The 24648-nt window shown below is 42.9% G+C and overlaps 1 protein-coding gene across 2 annotated transcripts in view; it reads right to left on the bottom strand.

The window, feature by feature from the left end:
* tspan18b (tetraspanin 18b) overlaps window positions 1-11017 on the bottom strand; it is a 39254-nt gene extending 28237 nt beyond the window's left edge. For both annotated transcript variants that reach the window (XM_085778695.1, XM_085778694.1), the window contains exon 1: window positions 10750-11017. The gene's annotated coding sequence lies outside the window, so the exon portion shown is untranslated. The remainder of the gene's footprint in view (window positions 1-10749) is intronic.
* Window positions 11018-24648: the final 13631 nt, after the last annotated feature.

The following is a 24648-nucleotide window of genomic DNA, read 5'->3' as shown; positions in this document are numbered from 1 at the left end:
TAAAAACATTTAATTAACAGACCAAGTGTTTTCACACAGGCAGCGTCCAGCAGGTCGGCCTAGCCCACCAAAACGGCCATAGATCGCCGTTACCGGCCGTTATGATCACGGTCGGAACGTTTTATTTACACGACGTATGTAATTAACACCAAAACGGCCACGTGGGGTGACGGGGTCTCGGTCCAGCTTTGAGACCACCCCGCAGCCCGACCTCGATCCGATCCAGAGCGAGACGGCCATAGTGCTACAGCCTTTGGAGGTGCTGACTGACCAGACACAGACTGACACACGTCATGTCTACATACTGTCACCGTCTGCTGCCAACATCGTCTCACTCTCACTTCAGAGTGAGATCCATACAGCCTATGAGTGAGACGTAACACAGGGCGCAGAAGGTGACACAGTACAGCAGCATTTGAAGGTGCCGACTGACCGGCCGGGACACACACTCTGGACTGTAAACAAGGGAGGATGCGCTCGCTTGTTAGTTAGGCAGCTTCATGGAGCCTTAACCTCTCGTTCGCCCCCTGGTGGTTGGCGGACTATTGGTTGAGAAAGCGCTTGATTTGATATGCAGCACAGCCCGTTTTTTTACATGTTAATAATCGTGACGATCATCTTAATTTAATCATGGCAGCCAAAATCGTGATCGTGATTAAAATTCGATTAATTGTGCAGCCCTATCACACATGAGGGCTTTATATGGCCGTACCCATGTGGCTTTGTGTGGCTTTACCTCAGATGAGATAACATGCAAACAGACAGATGACCCTAGTTTATAAACTCCAAAGATTTTCAATTTCTTCGCTTTAACAAGCTGGAGCGAAAAAGGAGCGCCAGTATCTCCGGGGCTTGTGATCCTGGCAGGAGAGTGATCATTAGCCGGCCCTTCCCCCAAGTTTCCCCAGGTAGAGGCTGGAGCCCACTGTGGATTTTTTTAATCAAGCACTGATCTGCTCCCCTGATGCTGTGAAGGCTGACAAGGAGCCCATATGTCTAATAGACGTGTGGAGAATCCTGTCCTGTGGGAGGGACTGTAACACTGCCGTTATCCCGCAGGAGCTGTGGGGTGCAGCGCTGTGGACAAGGTGTGTGGGCTTCAAAGGAAGCAGAAAGCAGCCAGTGTAGCGTAAAGAAAAGAGGCCGGGGCTTTTTCAAAAGTACGAACCGCTCTTACTGACGTTATATTTGAATACATGTGCACATTATCAGATTGAAAGAAGGGAGAAGGAGAATCACATTAGCCCAGTTACGTCTACAACATTCACTTCCAACTTAAAATAAAGAAATCTCTGCTTAGTTTTTTCCCGAGCCATGTTTACTAGTCGAATGCAAAACATTTAGCCTAGATTCAAGCACAGCCATATACTGTAAATATAAAACAACCCCAGCTCTTGTTGAGTGCTGCCAACAGCACTCATGCTGCAGGGGAGTTTGTGTATGTGTGTGTGTGTATGTGTGTGTGTGGGAGAGCTTCATGTACATTTGTGTTTGTGTATTTGAGGTTTGTACGGTTATCACTGACTGCAGACAGCAGATTCAGATGCAAACCCAAATCACGCTCAAAATAAATCTCTTTGAGGTACTCTATAATTCAGCCACGCTGGAGACAGCAAACAAGACGACGTCATATTTACCAACCACCAGTCCTCCCTGTGTCCATAAATCTGGTAAAACGGCACCATCTCAGCTTTGTATCAAGACCTCATCATCTACACATGAGAAAGTGAATTAATGAGCTAACAGCTTCAACATTCAACATGCATTTAATTTGTATAAAATGATAATGTGCTAATTATCTGGGTCACCATTAACAACCTCCTGTCCATCCCTACAATAATTTGTGCCCTCTAAATTACCAAATCAATTTGTGGTGAGAGCAAGTGTTTGTATTTGCGAGGCACAATTATGATATCACATTACACTGTGTAGTCCATCGTCAGTGATTAAAAATAAACAGGATATTTACAGGAGCTTAGATCCCCTTAAGGCAGAGGAAATAAAAATACAGAGCTGAGTGTGAAATAAAATAGGGCACATTAAAAAAAAGAGAAAAAAAAAAGCCCAGATGACTAATGAGGGTATTCTTGTAAAGCTATATTCTCTTATTCCAGAACTTGGATGGAAAGAGCGGGAGCACTCGAGGAGGAGAACCTGGGTCTTGAGAGAAGGAGAGTGAGGAGGGAGGGGCGGAGCAGAGGACGGAGAGCCGGGACACAGTCGTGGCTGGGGCAACAGAAAGAGAGGAAGACCAGAAGCTGGGAGAGAGTCCCATTTCATCAGAAAAATGCCTGAGTCAGGAGACGGGAGAACCATTAGGCCCAATGAGTCACAGGGAGAGGCTGTAAAAACAGATCTGGGCTGAGCTCGGCTCTCAGTACCAACCCTGAAGGACGACGGCCACTGGAACAGCAGAGCGGTGGCACACAATGAGGTGAAATGGCTTTTATGGCCAGGAGTGTATCTCCTTAGACTGATGTCAGTAACTGTTCAGTGAAAGCACATATGAACTCTATTTAGACTGATTAATCCACTGATATCAACCTATTGCAGATACATCAATGTGGGTGCATCTGTTGGTCAGTAGGTGACAATGAATTGCAAAACAGAAATAACGCTTTGAGGCCATGTAGTTTGTCCGCCAGAGGCATTGACAAATAGGCTTGTCCACCATAAAACATGCTGCTATCTAAGGGATCTGTTTGTGTGTTATGTTATATGTTGTGGGTAACGATAGGTTTCCAGAGAAGCTGATGTAACTACAGATTAGGGCTGCAAGTAAAGATTGTTTTGATTATTACTCACCCTCCAGGTATTTCCTCAATTAATCTCTTAGGGCTCTACTTTGGTAGACTGGCGCAGGCGGATAAGGCCTGCGCTCCGCGTTCGCTTCGCCAACGGGGAGTGGCCAGGAGCAGTTTGCAATTTTCCTTCGAAACGCAGCGGGGCGCATCCCGCTTCTTCCCTCCCACCGGCGCAAATGGCATAGAGGGAGGAGAGAAGGCGTGGAGTGGGTTTGACACAGCTGAGTCAGATCTTCACCAATCAAATGAGCTCCTCTCCTCGCGCGCGGCGGACGTTTGATTTCACCGTGGAAGAGAAGATTTGAATCAGCACATACAGATTACAGCATACACATTCAGCACATCTATATCGATTGTCCCGTCACACTGATGACAGATCAAAGGCTGCACAGATGAAAGATGAGGATGGATTACTGCTGTGTTGACACTACACGAGTATCTGCTATATTTATGTATTTACTTATTGATTTATTGAGCCGCATCGTCACGCGACCATAACAAATAAAACTGAAAACAAATAAACTATCATCTCTCACAGCAAGTGAGACGGGAGGAAACTGATGTTCTGGTCCGGGCCAAGCTGGCAGTGTCCGGTCGCGCGAACAGACCTCACGGGCTGATGATGCAAAAGTAGTCTGGGAGGGAGGAGGTTATGATGTTGTCCAGGTTTGCTCTGACAGATTGAGAGCTGTTGCCCAGTAAAAAAAAAACAAAAAACAAAACACACACACCCCTTTTCCATTAATAAAGACACTCATATTTAGTAACCTATATTTAAACACGTGTGCACAGATCACAACATAAGCAAACAGCTGTGCGTGAAGGAGACATCACGGAGCGTCTCTATTTTTCTTTTTTCTTTAGAATTTACCTGAGAGGGGAGATGTGAATATCTGCTCACTATGATGCCGAGGCTGATTGTGGTTTGCTGTGAGAGATGATAGTTTATTTGTTTTCAGTTTTATTTGTTATGGTCGCGTGACGATGCGGCGCTGGCCCCTAATAAATCAATAAGTAAATAAATAAATAAATAGCTGATCATCTGCAACGGCACAGTGTGTAGTGTCAACACCTGCTCTTGGGACATCCACGGCTGTCTCAGTCCCTCCCTGGTTTCATCTGTGTTAATTCAGTCAGGCTGAGTTTCCATTACGCAAGCCTTTGATCTGTCATCAGTGTGACGGGACAATCTATATAGATATAGGTGTATGTGCTGATTCAGATACAATAAATAGGGGTTATTGTGATGATTATTATTATTATTATTATTATTATTATTATTATTATTAATTGCATTTAAATGTGCCTGGAACTGTGGAAATCTGCCTGTGAGGTCTTGGTGACGTGGGCGCACTGCGTGCTGGGCAGTCAAATTGCCACTGCGCTGGCTGCGCTTCGCCTTGCGCTGAGATTAGACCAGGTTGGAGCTGGCGAGCTTTCGGCGCACTCTCCGCGCGGTCTATCTGCAACAAATTGTCACTGCGCCACGGTGAATCTGTCGACACCTCCCCCTGCTGCGCGACCACTCCCATCTCAGCGCACAGCAGTCTGCCAATTTACCGAATCCGCTGCGCACCTTGTTGCACTGGAGGAAAATGCCACTGCGCCAGCTGCGCCAGGGCTCGCCTCGCTGCGCCCCCATGAGTTGCGCCAGGAAAATAGGGCCCTTAATCTCTACTTCCTAAAGCCAAAGATGACAGGTTTGTTTTGTCTGACAAACAGTCCAGTACCCAAAGACAATGAGCTCACAGTAAAAAAGAAAGCAGCAAATCATCAAAGTTGGGAAGCTAGAAGTGGATTTGATGATAGATTTTTGCTGAAAAATTAAAAGAAAAGAATATTTGATTAATCAAAAGGATCTTAATTTTCTGGCGATCGGCACTGATTATTAGATTCACCATCTTGGCTCTGTGAGTTAGACAAATGGCAAAACATGTTCAAAACTGGACCTGACACTGACACTGGATATCCGCAAAATCTAACACCCATGCATGTCAGCTTCTGTGCAGATGGAGAAGCGTGTACCAGCCCCAACATGGAGCCTATTCACAGTATGTTGTCGGAAAATCCAGACAACTGTGATGCTCTTTATCCCACCACACATCTCGTCCTCACATTGAGCAATACAATTATCCGCTTGTGCTGATAAAAAAATCTGAACATTGAGTCTTTATCAAAAGCCATGACAGGAACCAAGTAATTTCAGCAAGAAAAAAGGCAACAAGGGAGAATCACAAGACTTCTTTATCTATAAAATGTTAACATTTTCCCCAAATATTATCTATGGTGAAAAGCTCCAGTGTTGGACAAAACAATCACAAAAGCTCTTCCTCTCTGGTGCTATTGGATTAGCAGCCAGCTTCTTCCTGCCCATGAGTGCCAACCACACTGAACGTGATGTGAGTCAACACCATTGTATGAATTTAACCAAAGAACGTATTGTTCATATATTGTCCATTTTGTCCACAGCTAATAAAAAGGGTGCACTGCTACATTTTTTTTTCTACAAAGTTCTCTTAGGCAGCAATGTTGTTAAACTTCAGCATCATTCAGTGGATCAAAGTTTTGCTCCAGTCTATCTGAAGCCTGGTGGTTAATCTCCCTGCACATTAGCCCCGTGTCACCTACCTATCAGGCCCAGACTCCTGGGCAGCCTAAGCCCCTCTCTGGGCTTTGACTACATCTCGGGGATAAAAAGAGCACAAGGTGATGAAGAAACCTGCCAGCAAAAGTGAGAGGATTTACTCAATGTGCTTGCTCTGTGTAATGACCAGTGGGTCCTCACCAGCAGCCTTTAATGGACACCTGAGTGACACAGTTTATTAGTTCTGAAAAACATTATGCAGTGGAAAAAGATGGCCGGGGGGATTTCAAGATAGATGTGATTTAAACATCCTGAGATGAGTCCAAGTGCGCCTTCGGCTAAACGCATACCAAGCTCTGAGCCCGCCTGAGTGCCTGCTATCTGCCGAGCTCAGCTTGTCAAATACATACCTTTTACCTCATTACCTGCTCAGCACAGCCATTATTGAGGGAAATGGGGTGAATTCAAGATAACCACAAAGGATTCTTGGGTTGAGCACAAACAGTCAGCCTGCTTCCTCCTGATAAAAAGGAAGCGTCAGCATACAGGGGCCCCTCAGCTTCCTGCTCTTGGTGAACTCTGAGGCCGCCCAGCTGCCCCATGCTTAGGTCACGCACTACTTCCTGGACCATATGGAGGCACGCAAGAGACAAAGGCATGCATGAATGTGTGAGTATTACTGGATTATACAGCATTTTTTCTTGTCTTCATGCATGGAAGTGACAAAAAGTTCAACTGGAAGTGATTTACACTGAACAACGAGCCCCACCATAATGGCTTAGGTTTGAATTCATAATGTAGCATTTACAAGAAGTATATAAACATGTAGTAAATAATTGTAAAATAAAAAAATGTAGTTGTGAAAATGTAGAAAGTCCTTAAGTGTTCCTTTAAACTGTTGTCAACAACTGTATCTTCCGGTGAAGAATACATACAGTAATTGGAATCTGGTACACATATAATAGGCCTATCCACAAGTTTCCTAACGTCATCTATGGTCAAAACCGGCTTCTGGTTTTGCCGGTTTTTGGAATTGTACGTTTACGTTTCCATGGTTTTCAGTCGTCATAGTTGCGGTAAACTCATGGATCTATTAACGCTGGTTTTTAACACGGGTGTCAATTTGTGTGATATCCACTGTTAAAGCTGGTTTGATGATCCATGCATTTTACAGATTTTCATTGGAAAAAAAAAAAAAAGAAATCCATGCATTCACCGCGACTACCGAAACCATGGAAACGTAAACATAAAATTCCACCGGAAGAGCAAAACCGGCAAAACAGGCTACGTTTTTGACGTTCGGAAAAAGGTAAATAGGCTACCTTCATGAGAGAAGTTTGTATTGTTCATTAAAGGTGGGGTTGGCGATCCTGGAAAAACGGTTCTAGCAGGCAACATTTTGAAAATACACAAGTCAAAAGTCCCAGCCCCCTTTCCTCAGACTGCTCTCTGAAGCCACGCCTTCACCTTTCTGCGGATGTGGGTGAAGACAACACGCATTGCCAGAGCTACACTGCCATCCACCAGACTGGAGTGTGGCTTTTCCGCGGACGTAGGCGAAGACTCTGATCGCGGACACAAGAGGAGGGAGAGGGGGAGAGAGAGACAGCAGCTTGATTGGGCGTAGGCAGAACTAGACATGAAGGCATCTGATTGGTTTTTCCTTTTCGGAGTGAAAAACATGGATTGGTCAGAGTTTTGTCAGTCCTGCAGCTGCCATAGAGGTCTGATTATTTTCGTTCCTTTTTCTGATTAGCTACATAATGTATTGACTAGTCTCAGTCAGGATAGAAGGACCATTTCACCCAGTATAACAAAACGTGTGGACAGGATTACCAACTATAACTTTAACTGTTGATCATATTAAGGAGTCATTATAATATTTTGGGAACTTTATATATACTACTCATAAATATGGATATGGAGTTTAAGTCAAATATTATCATTGCAGCAGTGGTTACCACAGCTGAAGTTCAGACTCTGTTGAGTTTTAGTTACTCCTAATTAATAATTAATTTCAATGTATCACAGAGCAGGGATGGGGAGGTCCACCTCACATTGTTACTGAATATGAGCCCGAACTGACCAAACACAAGTTTCCATCCAAATTTAGCACAAATTCTATCTGAATTTCCAGGAAATCACTCCGCTCTCCCATTAATGCACGTTTATCTGCTAATGTTGTGCAAATATTGGGAGTTGAGATAATCATTCTCCATTCTGGTGCCATAAAGGGGATGCAATTGGATTACATAATTAAAAGAGCCCCAGTCAAATCTCAAACAGATGAAAATGATGTGGAAAATGAGATGGAAATGTGACATTTATGTTTGTTTCATATTTTAATTTGAAAAACGCTGTGCTCCCCTCATTACTCAACACAGATCTGATGTTTTCGTCTGCCGCAATTTTCATCTCCTCATTGGAGCAGAAGCTTCAGTGGACATTAATCATGCATGTCATGATTCATTTTTGAGTCTGTTTCCATTGTGTTTTGGTGCTCTTTGCTTTCATCGATACACCAACTTTTTCACATCATCAAGCTTTAACAAACAACTGAAAGTCTACAGTTTTACACAGTCCAGCAGAGAACATCAATCCACACTGTTTGGACATTCAGTGCTTAGAAAAGCCAGAGCAGACAAATATAACAACATACACCTTTGTGTCTTTTAAACAGCTGATGAAAAATCCCCCCTTTCGAGAGTAAATTATTTCTGCCTGCTGAAAAGCAAATTTCATTTTCTCATGTCTCCTGACAACAAAGATTCTGAACCTATTACTGGCTGAGGCCTCTGCATCACACACATTAAATGAAGGGTCCTCTAGCAATCGAAAAAAGCAATTTTCTCATTGAGCCAATAGATACTCCATTTAGTTCCGGGCTCTCTACGGACCATTGCTGCCGTACTGGGGCTGATACAGGGGAAAGCGAGTGTAGAGCGATGACCCAGCCTCGTTTTCCCTCTGCCTTCCTGCTCTGAACCCATCGATATAGATGCAGGCGCACTCTGCACTGAGGATGAAGAAAATGAAGAGGAGAAAGGATGGAGACAAGACAAAGAAAGAAAAATAGAAACAATGATACAGAGGGGGAGATGGTGAGAGAGGAAGGAGGGAGATTGTGGTGAAGCAGGAAGAATCTGAGATGAAAATAATAAAAAAAAATCTGCAAATGTGATCAAAAGGCCAAAAAAGGAAGAGGAAGAAGAAAATGAAAGAGCAGAGAGCGGAGGCAGACATCGGAGGCACCCATGTGGAACTGCAGATTGATTAATCTCAGGACTTTAATGAGCAGTGCTCTGCCAGGCCAGGCGGCATCAAGTCAGTCACCTCGTCCTTCCCAGCAGGAGCTGCCATACACTGCAATTCACACTCTCCTGTCTCTGCCAAGGAGGAGCAGTGAACTCACCACACACACACATGCACAAATGCACAAATACATATACACACTTTCTCTCTATCTCACACTTCCTCTGCTATTCACTTGTTTGTGCTGTTTGCTTCTTCGCTGGCACAGTGAATGTGTGATTAAGAGCAACACATTATCAGAGGCACTATTAAAATGAGCGTTCTGATCACCAGTAGCAAGTCTCACACCAGGTGTTCTGTGTCTGTAGGTGGAATAAATACCAGTGTTGGCTTGTTGGAGATTTGAATCCACTCAAACATGCTCCCCTCCTAATTGCTATCCTCCGCAGCCTGCCGAGGAAAGCCAACACATCGTTGCTGACCTTTATTCCCTGTGTAAATTACACTGTAGGTTTACAAACCCTCTTGTTTGCATTTTTACTTGTATCCTGCAGACATCTCTTCTGTGTCTGTGCAACTCAACTATTTCCCAACACTCATGTGAATCAGGCTGAGGAGAGAAAGGCTTCAGGCGAAGTTCAATCATTCGTGTTGGCAGCTGCTCCAAAAGCATCAATACTACTGTTTCCTCTTTTTTTTTTTTTTTGAAAAGGCAAATGTTCATCCACAACATGGTTGGTTGGTGAACAAACACGCCTCTGTTTTCAGTTTGTGTTCTCCTCTCTCTGCAGATCTCCCAGTCATTTAGGGCTTTGGAGAAAGGGTGTAACAAAGAGGCAGACAAACAAAGAGAGAGAAGAATCTTTACATGATGCAGCAATATAGCAGCTGAAGTCGTTAATCATGACAGAGGCTGATTTGTCAGTGTGTCCAGAGCTGCTGGGCCGAGATATGATTCTTCTCCCCTCTCTCCTGCACACGCACACACGCGCACACATACACACACTGTACTGTAGCAGCCTCAGGGAGATGGAGAGCCTCGGCGACTGGTTGCGACTTTAACTTAAGGCAAGTGAATCCAGCGCCACACACATACTCCCCTGGACACTGGTGTGTGTTAATGGGTCCCTGGGAGCTTCATCTCCTCCGGCCAAATCTGATTATAACCTGATTTCCAGGTTTTACTGTAACCTGAGTTCTGTGCAACTTTCTACTCTGAATCTGGACTTTTTCTGCTGCTGCTGCTGCTGCTGATGCTGCTGTCCAAACTGACTATCAGACTTTATCCCTAATAGCAATAATAATAATAAAACACGAAAATCAGCATGGATACTTGCAGAAAATGACATGCTCAGCTCTTGGTAATGAACCTTCTGCCCTCAGTGTTGAGTACATTAGAGTCATGTCTGCCCCACTGGAAGCTCAGACAGGATGGGGAAGGAGAAGGAGAAGGAGAAGGAGAAGAAGGTGGTTTTGGATGATACATCCCTCTGATTAATTAAAACTGACAGTGAACTCCTGCCCTACAGCGAAGGTAGCGCCCAGAGACACCCATCTGGTGACCCCCATAAAGCTCTGCAGCCTCCTCCTCCTCGGCTGAGGCTGGACCCCCGTGGGAAGGATGCCAGCCTGGAGCCTGACACACATCGCTCCGGGTTGCTCCTGCTGTCAGGTTTCTCACAGTGTGGTCTACTGTCAGGTTAAAACCTGTACATTTAATCACCACTGCACGTTCATGAGCAAGAGTCTTTTATTCATTCCTTAAGGAGTAAACAGAGGGTAACTCCAGCCTAAATGGCGTAAGAGTCTCATAACAACTAGACCTGGCTTTTGCCTTTTTTTTCTTATTATTTACTTAATCTCTGTGCATGTTAACGCGGTCCCTGCAACTCAGCTGAGCACAAAATGTAACTTGCAGAAACAAAGTGACATGAGAATCCAACACTGCGCACAACATCGTCCGTTTCACACGATACTGTAAATAAAACAGCTGGTTCGACAAAAAAAAAAGACACAATACACTGCGAACTGCGGTCTTTTTCTCTTTGGTTACAAACCACAACATCTGAGTTGGAGACACTTTTCCGGAGCAGGAACGCGGGGTCTTACCTCAGTGCAGGAACCTCTGTGGCTGTGTCGAGCTGCTTCCCTGCGAGAATGTCACTGGAGAGAAACCTGCGACTGTCTGATGAGAGTTGCCAAGACAAAACAACAAAAAGCAGAGTGGGCTTCGTTGTCCACGGAGGTGAATTGAGCCCTGTAGCGTCCAACTAATAAAATCCACCAGTCCGGGATGTGCGCTCCCAGTGTGGACAGGCGTGCAGCGCTCAGGACGGACTGGTACGCAAACAGTTTAGTGAAGTCAGTGAAGCTGAGCGGCTCATCCTGCTGCCTGCTCTGCTCTGCTCCGGGGGGCGGAGACTCTCCGCAGACATGGGCTACGCGCCTCCGGCTGTAACCTCCACTATTGTCAATACTGACCTCACAGGAGAGTGATAAACACAAAGTCAGTGTTATTTTCATCATTCAAATACAGGGCATAATCAAAAGATGAAAGAGTGATCTATTAACTTGTATATTTCACAGTATGTTCTTTAGTTTTTCATCTCGAAGTCCTACATTAAAGCTACCTCTGGACCAAGGTACATTTTATCTGTGACCTTAAAACAGTCAGTGCAGTTGTCATACTAAGAACACTTCAAATGAGAATTAGTCAATGAAATTGGGTTAGTATTGAAACCTGAGGCAAAAGCGTACATGTGTTTTAAAAATGGATTTAAAAGAGGATAAAGAGTTTGCCAGACTGATTTCCTACTTGTTCCACAGAGTGGAGGCTTCAACAGGAAAAGCTCAGGACCCCTTTGTCTTCATTCTAGACTCTGGACCCTTGGCTGAAGACCTTAGGTCAGTGTATGACCTTACAGCTGCATTTTACATTTTACTTCTATATTAGGCTACTGTTGAAAATACCTTAAATAATGTTAGAAACACACACATAAGAAACTGTGCACATGAGTAAAACAGGACAAGAGATCAATCTACAGGAGAATAAATGAAAACTATTTTCCTGATCTACAGCTACATACTTCCCTTTTGTTTTTAGTATAGGACTCTTGTACAGTATGGATATAATAAGACATTTGAAGACATCACAGACTGTGTTGAAATTATAAAAGTTTCTTGCTTTATTTTGTCATTTATAGACAAAACAATTAATCATTGTGTCAGATTAATCCATTTTGAAATAACTGTTGCTGCTTTACACCAAAATCCAATATTTTTCTCATGTGATTTTTTATCTGTCTCATGTGTACAAAGTTTTCTTTGTACACATGGTCACTTGTGTCAAAAAAACAATTATCTTTTACATAAGCCAACATCAAACCTCTATGCATGAGACAAATTGCAGTCACTGTGCCGCAATGCAACAAATGGCAGCTCCAGGTGAGCATCAGAGGGGTCACAGTTAAATTACTCTTCTAGAAAAAGAAGCAACAAGCTGGCTGTGTTTTGGAATCCAGCAACAGATAAGCGACAACTCTGATAGGCAGCTGATAGTTGGTGTCTGTCCCTTGTTAATTATTCATGCTGTGTGCCTCTCTCACAGCCAGAAAACAAGAGGAGTGCTTTTGTTTCGGGTTTAGAGGGGGTAAGAGGGGGGCCTGAAGTGTTTTCTCTGCCCCTGTGCTCCTCGTGTCACAAAATCTACTACAGATGGAGAGCAAGATAAGCGCTCCGGAGACTGATCTTTTTGCCTTCTCCTCTAGGGTCGTGACACTGACATTCCCAGTGGCATACGTGATACTTCCAGCCCCCAGCCTCCTTGTGTTCCTCTCCTCATCCCTTTCTTATTGGCCCTCAGGATCCCTCTGCAGTTTTAAGTGCATTTCTGGAGTCAAGAATAAACAACAACTAACAGTTTAAAGTGAAGCCAGCGATCACCTCATGGAAAGATTAGATTCAAAGGCTCGCCGGGGGTTCGGTCCAGACGTTGGGCCTCTGTCTGTGTAAGAAAAGTATTGCAAGAATGGCCCGGCTGCAGAGCGAACAGCTGTGAGATATTTTCTTTTTGGCTCCTTGGGTATTTTCAGAGGGCTCAGAGAGTAAAGAAAGGCTGAGGTGAATCACTGACTCAACAGCCTCCTCCCCCCGCTCTTTGAGCACTCACATGCATCACTGGTGTTGGGGAGAGGTCCTCTCTCTCTCTTCAGACCCTGACACAGTTCACTTCAGTGATTATTTGTTTTTCTTAGGTAATTAGTGATTGATCAACAAATGCAGTGATCTGCAGCTGCTGGGATGTTGTATGCACCAGTCAATGCACAGCTCCAAAATCAGCTTACAGACACGAGTTATGACCCTTTAATTGAGGTCACTTAGCAGGAACCAAGGGAACATTAGAAAGTGACTCAGATATTAAAGTCAGTCAAGAAACAATTGTACAAAAGCTGAGAGTGATTCAAGAGAAAACACGGGATGTAAATTACTCTCCTAACTTTAATTAATGACATTTGAGGTCATTTAGATGAGACGATGGAAGGTTTCACAGCTGCAGGGAACGAGTACAAGAAGCTATTTATTTCAGTTAAGCCATGTGGAGGTTAAACCATGGGGAGTTTGGATTGCATGCTGAGTTCATTACATGTACAATGATCATTTGAACCCCCCACTTTTGTTTCCAGGCATGACTTGGTGTCTGCTTGTTCCCCCTCTATCCAAGCTTCTGGCAATGAAATTTGTCCATGTTAATCACGTATCACACACACACACACACACACACACACACACACACACACACACACACAAGGACGGGCGGACTATAGCTCAGAGGCCGTTCCTCACATGCACATTCTTATCGCACACAAACCCATTTAATTCAATTTACACAGCCCGCGCTTCAATTTCACACACATAGCATCATACCACATGCTATCTCATTAAACAGGCCACTGCCATGCTTCACCAGCTCGCACAAAGTAGGCCTTATTGTTGTGCGCACACATGTACACACACACTGGGGGATATAATCTTGAGGAATTTCCCTGGCAACAGCATATGAGTAATTTAATATTTCATTTTGTGGTTATGTGATGCTGGGTTGTTTTGTCTTAAGAGTGTTTCTTTAATATGTAAATATTGAGCTCCTGTAAACATAGGGTGTAATTTAACCGCTCTGTGTAATTGTTGCACTCATATACAACCATCTCTTCCCCATGTAGAGATGAGGTTTCAGTCTTTGGCATTGTGCAGACTTAAAATTACATCAAAGCCTCTGTTTCCACCATGCGGTGTCTTTGCCACCAACACTGACAGGCAGTTGTGCGTAGTGTCAAAGAAAGATTTGACATTTTGTTAGAAAATGCTTCTTGGTCTCCTGTTGCGATCTAGACTCTCTTCCTTCTGCATTAACTGGGGCTGCAACTAATGATTGTTTTCATTATGATGAACCCACTTAATTATCTAGTCTGTTAGATGTAAGAAAAAAAACAGCGAAATTATTTCTTTCTTAGAGATTCAGCACAGCGACTTCCTTGCCAGTTGCCTGGCAAAACATGACAACAAGATTTTAGAAAACACTGTATGAAGTTGCTGCTCACCCCACCTCCCTATGAACTTGTCATTTTCACAAATTTGTGTCAAACCATCCATTTAAATGTAAATTTTCTTGTGGATGTGAGATACAGACTCAGTGACTGAACATAAACCATGTGGACCAGGCTTACGTTCACAAAAAGGCAATTAAAAAGTAATTTGGCAACTCCGAAAAAATAAATAGAGCAGAAATCGCAGTCGGCGGATCAGTTAGAAAACTCTGATGATTGCTTTTAGGACTAATTCACTTTTGAATTTTGATTTCATTTGCTTAAACAAACAAACAAAGCTGCTGTGGTCTTGTCCCCCCCAACTGTGTTGTTTGCCTCCCATTATTCTGATGAATCTAACATCCTGAAGACGCAGGCAGACACGGACCACATACACACAGATGCACACACGTAGACGTTGAACACATCCTTGCAGCCTCAATCTGTCAAGGGGCATCAGCCAGCACCCAGGGGAGACGTGCCACGCATCATGGCTTCCTGCCCCCCATCTATGACTCCAGGACCAAGATCAAACAGTGAGACGGGTTGTGGATGGGCGAGACTCATCTCCTGGATGCCCTGTGGGGGAACCACACACATACACATTCAGATTTTGGTTTGCACTGTCGCTGAACAGGCGTGCTGTCTTTAATTTTCCGTTGTATTGTCTGAGTCATTATTTGGTTGTTTTGCATGTAGGTGCTTTGAGCTGAAACAACCAGAAGATAGTTTTACTCAACCCATATATTTAAGCTTAAACTCCTCTAGAGGTGGTGAGAGTTTGACTGAGACACCATTCAAACTGAGGGAGCTTTTGCATGGAATCATCTGTGAATTCATGCATCTCCATCTGGCTTAGTGCATCTGTCACACAGCCAGACTGATGGAGGAGCGGAGGAGGAAAGTTGACAATAGACATAAAGGTTTCACTCTTAAGCTGGAAGGTAATGAATCATCTTTATTTGGAAACACCTTCATCTAAACAACTCCTGTGGTAACGGTGCATGTGTGTGTACTGTATGTGTGTGTGTGTGTGTGTGTGTGTGTGTGTGTGTGTGTGTGTGTGTGTGTGTGTGTGTGTGTGTGTGTTACCTGGCTGTAACCTAGCAACAAGCCCGTGACGCTGTTTACAGGAATAATTGGGCAAATCCGTGGGAAGCGGAATAAAGAAGAAAACCCTAGCATTAACACAATGAGTGTGGATTTAGAAAGCTTTTTGCACTGAGGTGGCTTTGCACTGTGTTGCACTTCAGCCGCTCCGTGTGCATACCACTGCATTAAAAAAACACCTGTAGGCGATCTAGTGGGAGACTTGCCTCCACCTTAATAATTACCAGTGTCTACCTGCTGTAGCTCAGTCAGTGACAGGAGCCCAAGGATACGGGAGAGAGGGAGGGAGGGAGAGAGGGTGGGGGAGTGTGGAGATGTGTGTCAATCTGCCCAGATATTTTAAACACCCCTGCTTCCAGGAATTCACACACACAGAAACATCTGCTGGGTCTGAGCCTAACACAGCACAAAAAAAAAAAACACTCACACTCACACAAGGCGTCATGACTGCAGAATGAGAAGGAATGGAGAGTGTAAAGATGGAAACAAGAAATGATTGGACCATTTCTCCCCCTTGCTCCCTTTTATTGTACAGTAAGTGTGCTGACTCTCCCTCCCAAACCCCCACTACTCTGCCCACACTGAGTGCAGCCATTTCTTTGCTGTCTAGTGGTGACAGACCAAGCGTGGCTGAAACTCTCTCCACTGTACCTCCAGTGTTCCCAGGAGGATGAACCGGTTGGTGAATGGAGGAAAGTAGGCCATGGGAGCCACCGCTGCATCCCCTCCTCCTTCTCTCTATCCTCCAGAAATCTACAGTAATTCACCAAGAGGGGAAAATCTGTTTGTCTATCACACAGAATTTCTCTGCTTACATTTGGGGATTTTATTCATCTCAGACAAAACATTCATTTTTAACCATGTAGACCTATTTCCTGTATTGAATATGTTTTTTGGTTGTTTTTTTTACATGCTCTGTGTGTTTACACAAGATGTCAGTCTGTATTTTAATTCAAACAAGTCCACAACTGAGTCACTTCTCCTGTCACAGGACTGTGGTTGCATATGCAGCACAACTATGACGCTCTGTGGTTGCTGGTCTAGCCCAGACACATTTTCTGGTCTGGGAGTCTTGGAAGGTGGAACTGTGGGATATAAAAGATTTTTTTTTAAACTGCGATATAATTTGTGGAGTGAGGCACTGTGGCCCTGTACACTGTAAAACATTGTGAGGTGATTAAACTTAAACATAATAATAATCCTAAAACTGAGTTGACTATACCATTTTTACACAGAATTAATCACTTTTTAGCCCAGTGGAGCTCCCTTGCTCTGCTGACTAAAAACACTGGTGTTCGGCTCAGCAGTGATGCAAAGTCCATTGGATCCTGGTTAAAAGCTTATTAAAAGACGACAAACGCCACAGAAACAATCAGAGTGTGATAACACTCATATCACTGCCTGGTATGGGACCTGCAAAATCTCAGAGCACAGCTCCTTGCACAGAACACTGCAGAAACGTGTCAAGCAACCCCACCGATGCTGACTCTACAAAGTGTGTCAGAGAGGCCTCCAACATAGCGCCTGGCCTCACCCCCCCATCTCTTTGCACTCTTCTGGGAGGAGGTTTGAGGACCTCCAAGTCCCTGCAGGCCCCTCCACCCTCCACAAGATTTCTATTGACCTTTAGTTATGTGGAGAACAATATTTTTGCTTTGTGAGTGTTTAAGCGTGCACTTCAAGAATAACATTAAAAAACTTTAAGTTGAAGGTAGGTGGCTGCTGCATTGTTAACCTTACGAACAGTGCTTGTAGAGACATTTTATACTGAGCAAGCATTTGAACAGTGCTACAACAGTTTAGGTTAAAAACATGGTGGATAATTCCATTATTGTTATTACATATTATAGTGACCACTAATCATAGATCTACTGAGATCTGTAATTTCTAATCTTCAGAGAAGCAAGTCCAACCAACATTCGTGTTGTCACATTGACATACATTACTCTTGTTTTTGCTCACCCATAATGATGAATGTTCAGTACTTCATTTACTACAAAGGCGCTGCAATCTCAGTTGTTCCCTCCACCATCATCAAGGTCAGCATCATTGCATTATTATCAAAGAAAACATCCATCTATCTATCCATTAGCTGTGCCTATCCTTGCAAGGTTGCGGAGGCAGGCGGTGGGGGAGGCTGCTGGAGCTCAGTTGATCCTTGGTGAGGGAGGAGAACACATCATCAGTCTATCACAGGGCTCACATGTTCACACCTATGAGCACATAGCCGGAGAACCTGGATAAGAAGAACATGCAGACTACACACAGAAAGGCGTCAGCCGCCGAGCAGGAACACAGAATCTGTGAGGCGACGATGCTAACCACTGCAACACCATGCCACCCATCAAAGAAAACAACCTCAATCATTTAATTAAATATATAACATAATTTTAGGATTTACAAGAAATCTCCAAAAATGGCAAATACATTATACAGCAGGGAAAATAAGTATTGAACATTTTTCTCTGAAAACATATTTCCAATAGAGCTATTGACATACTGTAACATTTTCACCAGATGTCAGCAACAACCCAAGTAATGCACACATACGAAAAAAATCCAAACATTTATGTCCATAAATTAAGTAATGTGTAATAAAGTGAAATGACATAGGGAATAAGTATTGAACACGTGAAGAAAGGGAGGTGCAAAAAGGTATGGAAAGCCAAGAAACCAGCTGGAGTCTGTCAGTATTTAGAAAGTAACCCTGTCCCCTATCAGTGCAAAGTAATTTTAGCTAGTTTAGATCAAATTGACACCTATGAAAAGATGAGAAGAAGAGAAGGTACAATTGTAAAAAAAAAAAAAAAAAAAAATTAAGCGTAGCGTTAGTTCTGGCAGCTCCCTTGCTGCTGCTGCTTCCTCTGCCGGCTTTTTTGCAACCCACCTCCACCCCAGCTCCTCCTGTCATTGTATACATGTTGGTTGCTCTGCTCTGTCTGGGTTTTCTTTGCTGCTGCGCTCCCTGCTTATGCCGTTCATGATGGCTCATGAAGGGCAGGGAGGTGCTCTTCCTGCCTCAGGCTTTCCCAGAACATTACCATACTGCCAAATAAAACTTGTGCAAGTAAATAAATATTATTTTGACATAGTGGTCCTGACAGAACTATGAGTAATGCACTCAACCGCCATGGCCTCCATGCATGCTCATCATGCAAGTCTACTGACGTGTTCAATACTTATTTTCAAGATTCAAGATAGATTTATTGTCATTGTATGGTTGATACAACGAAATTACATTGCACTCAATATGCTGGGCTCAATATAAAAACAATTAAATACTCTAGTAAAATTAAAAAGTATATTCATCCATACATCGTCTCATCCATTCAGTCACATTCACGTCATCATACATCACACCATTTACTCAGTACCTTGTATGCATTAAAAACGAGACAGTGAAAGTGCATATGCTGTGTATGGTACAAATGCTGTACGCTGTACTATATAGAAAAAACCCCTTGAGGTGTATTATTTTGTTTTCAGGGGTGTCCTGAAACACATAAGCAGATACAAAACGTATCACAAATCCCAGGATAGAGGCTGTCATAACACAAAGAACAAACTTGGGGGAGGTGTACTGGTAGCTTTACTGTAAACACATGTAATTCAGTTTAACATAAAAGGAAAAGAAATCAAAGGATAGAATAGGAATAGAAATAGAGGGTTTCTCACAGCCAGACCCTGAGGTACACCATTTTGCTGAGTTAACAAATATGATTTTCACCCTTGCACAGCGTCACATTGCTTTCTTCCAGCGCATTAACCTCCAAACAATGAATGCTGGGAGTTCTACTAATCTGCTGATCAGGATTTTCCCTCTCATTATGAGATTTACAGTAGTTACAATGTCTACGTATTTTTGTGCAGAGCTCTCTTCTTTCTGGGGAGAGAAAGGATACCACAATGACCAGAATACAAGATGAGTTTGTATCTGTAAATGGGGGGTTGAAGAAATGGGGTCACTGGAGCACCAGTGCAACTACAGCCTGTTAGAGAATGTTGCATCATGGGTAGTTTGTTTGTAGTAAGTCTTTCAGAGTTAATAAGCCCTGGATCTGTTTTGTTAACTCAGTTTAATGCAGTTGAAGGCGTGGGTGACATGTTACAGAGGAAGTGAATTCATGATAATAGAAAACACGTTTAAAGCATCTCACAAAAATGTTTTTACTGCAGAAATAAACCAGGGAGCAAATGGGTTAAAACAGCCCAGAGTTACAGCTGTCTGAGGTGAGCAGCTCAAAAAGACTGAAAGACACCTGTCAGAGAAAATCCTTGAGAGAGAAATGAGAGTGAGGAGGAATCAGTGTGCTACAGTCACTTGACTTGCAGCTACGCCCTCTAAGAAACTGACCTGCTTATGGGCCTGACTGATGAACGCTGTGACACTGACACATAGTTAGGATGAGGAGGTTTGAGTGTTATTTTGTAGTGTAGAGTGCATATACTCAACGAAAAGGGATGGATAACTGCAGGTGACGTTGCCAAGTTTATCAGGGAGTTAATTTGTTTCATTTTCCTTTCTTGCTAATAGTTGCTAATGTGAAAAATAAATGATAAAGGTCCAAAACGATGTGAAAATGCATAGTTTTAGTTGATGGATTGCCTGAATTTATTTCTTTTACTCATGTGTGAGGTTTTACAGTGTATCTTTGTGGCATGTCTGCTGAAGCCTGGACGTCTGGTTTTGGGAGCTTTTAACTGGAGAACAGTAACCGGGTGTGGAAACAGCACTGTCACGGTGGTCACTTTTTTTTCCCTCCCTCTGGCCTGTTAGAGACCCCACTGACCAAGATTCATGTGGAAACCTGTTAATACAGTTTGGGCAGGGGGACTTTCAGGACCACAACTCTCACTCCTCTCCTATTCCACTGTACCAGGGTTGCCTTTTAATGACCTATGAGCTGATAATGACGTTCCCAGAGTTTATTTTGGACCTGCTACACTTTACGCTGCAGCCTTTTTACAGATGCCCAGGTAATATTCTTCCTTCCCTTCAGAGAACTTGTATACATAAATGAAATATGGATGCAGCTCGAAATCAACTCCAGCATCCAATCTCTTGAATCAACTTTGGGGATGTTTCCCTGCCAACTCTTGCTTGGATACCAACACTTCCTTAGCAACTGCATGGCCAGTGGCTATATATGTGCATTTAATGCTGACAGGAGCTGCAGGGCTCAGCTGTTGATGGAACACTGTTATCCTTTTTCTCATTACTGTCTGCTCTATGTGAGATTCACCAGGCCTGAGGGAAACCATCAGGGACATACTCACATGCGTGTGTGCGTATGTGCACCGTGTGGCCAATAAGGAAAAGAGACTCGCTCCTGGGAAACACCTGTCCAATACTCTGAACAGAAATCTCAGCATACAAACAAAGGATTTTATCCTCATCACACTCCAGATGTCATCCAATATGGATGTAAACACAAATCCCAGGGAAGAAGGAAAATTGCTCAAACAAGTTGAAAGTGCCAGAACTCGCATGCATAATTTCATTAAGATCATAAAACACAAATCAGGTGCTCCTGCTGTGAGAGCGGTGGCTACAAACCTGTTTCTACATGAACCTGAGCTGCATATTTCCTTTAACACACAAGACAGGGTCCAAAACAGCACATACTGTACTGTACTGCACTGGGTAGATGTTTATTTCATGATCCTGTTCCCATGGTCAAATGAATAATCACCTCTGAGTGGAGAGAAAGTGATGCCATGCTTTAAGAAAAACCTTCACATTTCATATTTTATGTGAATAGTTTTCTCCAGTAGATAGTAAATTGGAACTGTTGTTAAATCAGTTGGTGAAATATTAAAATTGTCAGAGTGGTGACCTTAAGAGAAAACAATAGCTTTAAAAATTATTTCTTTATTGATCCTCCCCATCCTCATAGACCTTCCGACATAAGTGGGCTACGCCATCAGCTCCTAATGGTCATACAAGGCCAGAGCTTCCATTTTCTGAAAACTCCTGCCGCCTATGCATTGTGCTCAGTAGCCTTCAGTTCTATGGCATGACGTTGTAACAGGCTTTCAAATATAAAATCAAAATAACAAAATAAAGTAAAGTTGATTTAGAGACTGCACAGATTGTTTCCAATGTTTTTTCTCCATCTCTTTTCGTTTCAGAGCAATCAGTGTACAACAATTGGCATTCAATGAATCCACAAACACAGCAGCACATTAATCATATTCACACTCCCAATCCTACTTCCACCTGAGCAAACACACAAGACCATGAAAACAAAGGGGTTTCTCATATTTTAAATGATTATTTGGAGCTTCTACAACCAATATTTCTTAATTTAATATTAAATTACAATGTCAATTTCAAAGGGGATGCTTATGTTTAAGCATCTTTTAGCAGCAGCAGAAGAAGTAGAAGAACCCTTAACACCCTCTCTACAACACCTGCCTAGTACAGACTGCAGACATAGACAGTCAGAGATGTTTCAGTGAACTCACTGGAGCGTTAAGCAGCTAAAGAGCTAAATAGATATTTCCCCAAGGAGTTGGTGAAGACCAATACAGAGATAAAAGGAAAGTGAATATTGGACTTAATCGTGTAATAGACCCAAACACTGCATCTCCAAATGAGTGCTAATGTTCCATGTTTTTTTAATATATATTTTTGGGGGCTTTTTTTTAATGGACAGGAGAGTTAAGAGAGACAGGAAATGGGAGGCAGAGAGGGCGGGAATGACGCAGGATTCGAACCGGGGCCGCCTGCAGTAAGGACTATAGCCTCAAAACATGGGGCAGGTGCTCTACCAACTGAGCTAAACACCACCCCAGCTTGCTGTTTTGCCTGTCAGCATTAAATGTCCCTGAGAGCTTGCCTCTTTACGGGATAAATCAAATGTCCCACTCACAACACCAATCTGCCACCATATCTGCCAAATACATATAATTCTTAATAAATTAATTGTGTGCTATGATAATAATCGCTTTAAGATTGTTGATATTAATTTCACTAAAATGATGACTACAAGTACAGCTTGGTGACCTGCTTTGGCTGCAAAGGTTGTGACAAGAAATCCATCAAAGACAGTGGGGCGATGGGCATTTATTTGTCCACCAGGGCAAAGATGAGCTCCATCACATCTGAGTGATGTGACACATTCATTTATTGAAGATCTTGGCCTCATTATTTGAAGATGTGATGGGTGTTCAAAGATAATCCAGGTGATTGATTGGAACGGTCCATCATGAGAAGCCGAGGTAAGGTAGTGCAATTATTTCCAGACAAGGACAAGGCAAGGTTAAGGTGGAGAGTGTGATTGAACATTTAACCTTGAAGCAGCATCAGCAGTGGAGATTCACAGGTCAGCCAATGAGCTCAAAGCTTATTAGCAGTGAAATGTTGTCATGAAAGTCCAATGTAGAAATCCATCTGGTGCAGCAGTGAAGAACAAATGGCAAACGTGTCGCATACCTTCGAAGATGGACTTAACAAGAAGGGAAAAGCAGTGAGGGAATAAAAGCAAATAGTAAAGGAAAAGCAGCACAGGTTGGATCTTATTTGACTCTCCTTGTCGAAACTCAGCGGGTGGCTCCAGGGGAAACACAAGACTGCCGAGTTTCATATAAAAGCTCATTTTTAAATCATAACTCTGAGGCCAAGTCCACCAGGGGAGAAATGATGCCTCTGTCTGTTGGCAGCGTACATATTCTTAATAAAAAAGGATCTGATTCTTTGATGCGATATTTATATTCCTTTGGGAAGAATGTTCAATTTGCTCCAACTCCACGATACTACTCGAAAAACTGACATACACATGAAAGTTTAACGTGTGCTGTGAACTCAGGGAATACTGCACACATAATAGAGCAGGACCTCCTCCGTCAGTTTTCCTTGTTGGAGCAGACTTGAACTGTAAATCCACTCCATCCACTCGCCTTGTGTCAGCTGCTTTCCATTTCTTTATTAAACTGTTTATACTGAAGGAAACATGAATTAATTACTCCTAACGATACAGATGTTCAGCGCCGGAGGGCCTTGTTTAATAATGGAAGCACTTTCCTCTCTCCTGGAGGCAATGAGAAAAACTACACACTACTATACACAGGAGCAAATTACCTCTCATTTTATTTCAGGCCAACACCAGTCAAAAGATATCACCCACGAGTCCAAAAGAAGAGAGAGGAGAGATTTTTTTTTACAGTGTGTGTTTTCTCTTTAATTCACACTGACTGGCTTCTCTCTTTACTGTATGGCATGTGGGAATTCCTGAGAAAATCTGCACACTACACACAGCGGGCGAAACCTATAACATCAGACAGCGCTTTAGCTGCACATCTGTCAGTGTGAGAGTTTGCCTGTGTGGACTAGGATATATTGGGGGAAAAAAAAAGAAAAAGATGACGTGTGTCATAGTGTCATGATATGAGGTCAACTGCAGGAAAACATTTCCAAGACACACACATTACAAAACCACTATGAAAACACAGAAACCACTTGGATTAGAACCTCAATCTTATATTATTAATAGTATTCTTTAAACTCAATCCACAGGGTCTGAATGAGGAGTTATTTGCTTTTGTTGTGATAAATCATGAATGTTATAATGTTCAGTTGCTGAATTGTTGTATTATGTATGTTACTTAAACTTTTAGACACTGATAGTAAAGTGGGGGTCCATCCATTGTCTAAACTGTTGTGCAGGGTCACCGGGAGGCTAAGGTCAGGCCCAGCTGAAACAGGACAAGGGCTGGGCACTAGTCCATTACATACATGCTATATGCTTGAAGTCCTTATTCTGTTGCAGAATCTTGCTACTATTCGTTCTTCTTAACATTTTATGTGCCTTAAAACTTATGCATATACTGTCCATAGTGTGGACACAATAATGCCCATTCTTCTTTTCTTTGTAAACATGCAGGCATTTTTACTAATCTACGTTGTCACAGATCTAAACCATATCTCAGTTGATACATTAACAGTCCGAGCTTGACAGGACAGATTGTAATCCAGTGGTTATTAGAAATAAGATCAACAGTCAGTGTGTTTTGTCTTTCACCGACCTGTTCAGAAATCACCAGTCTTCATCCTATTCTCGTTTGTTTTCATTTAAGAAATGGAATAATAGGATGTAAACTATGATGCTGTTGTGACGTGTTAATGCCAAAAGCCACTGTCTGTACAAACAGTGATATTTTAATTCTCTCTTTGAAGAATAAATAGTCCGTCTCTGAGACGGCTGAATCAGAAAAATTTGGCAGAGCTCATTTTGTTTTAAATAAATGTAAAAGACTTTTCTGCAGAGTGAGAGGTGAGATGGAGAGAAGACTCCGGCCACATCCTCTGCTCACT

This window comes from Trachurus japonicus, chromosome 6, assembly GCF_045865225.1.
Source record: "Trachurus japonicus isolate A0001 chromosome 6, Traja_1.0".
Classification (NCBI taxonomy): Eukaryota; Metazoa; Chordata; class Actinopteri; order Carangiformes; family Carangidae; genus Trachurus; species Trachurus japonicus.
This window is presented reverse-complemented; position numbering and strand designations above follow the sequence as displayed.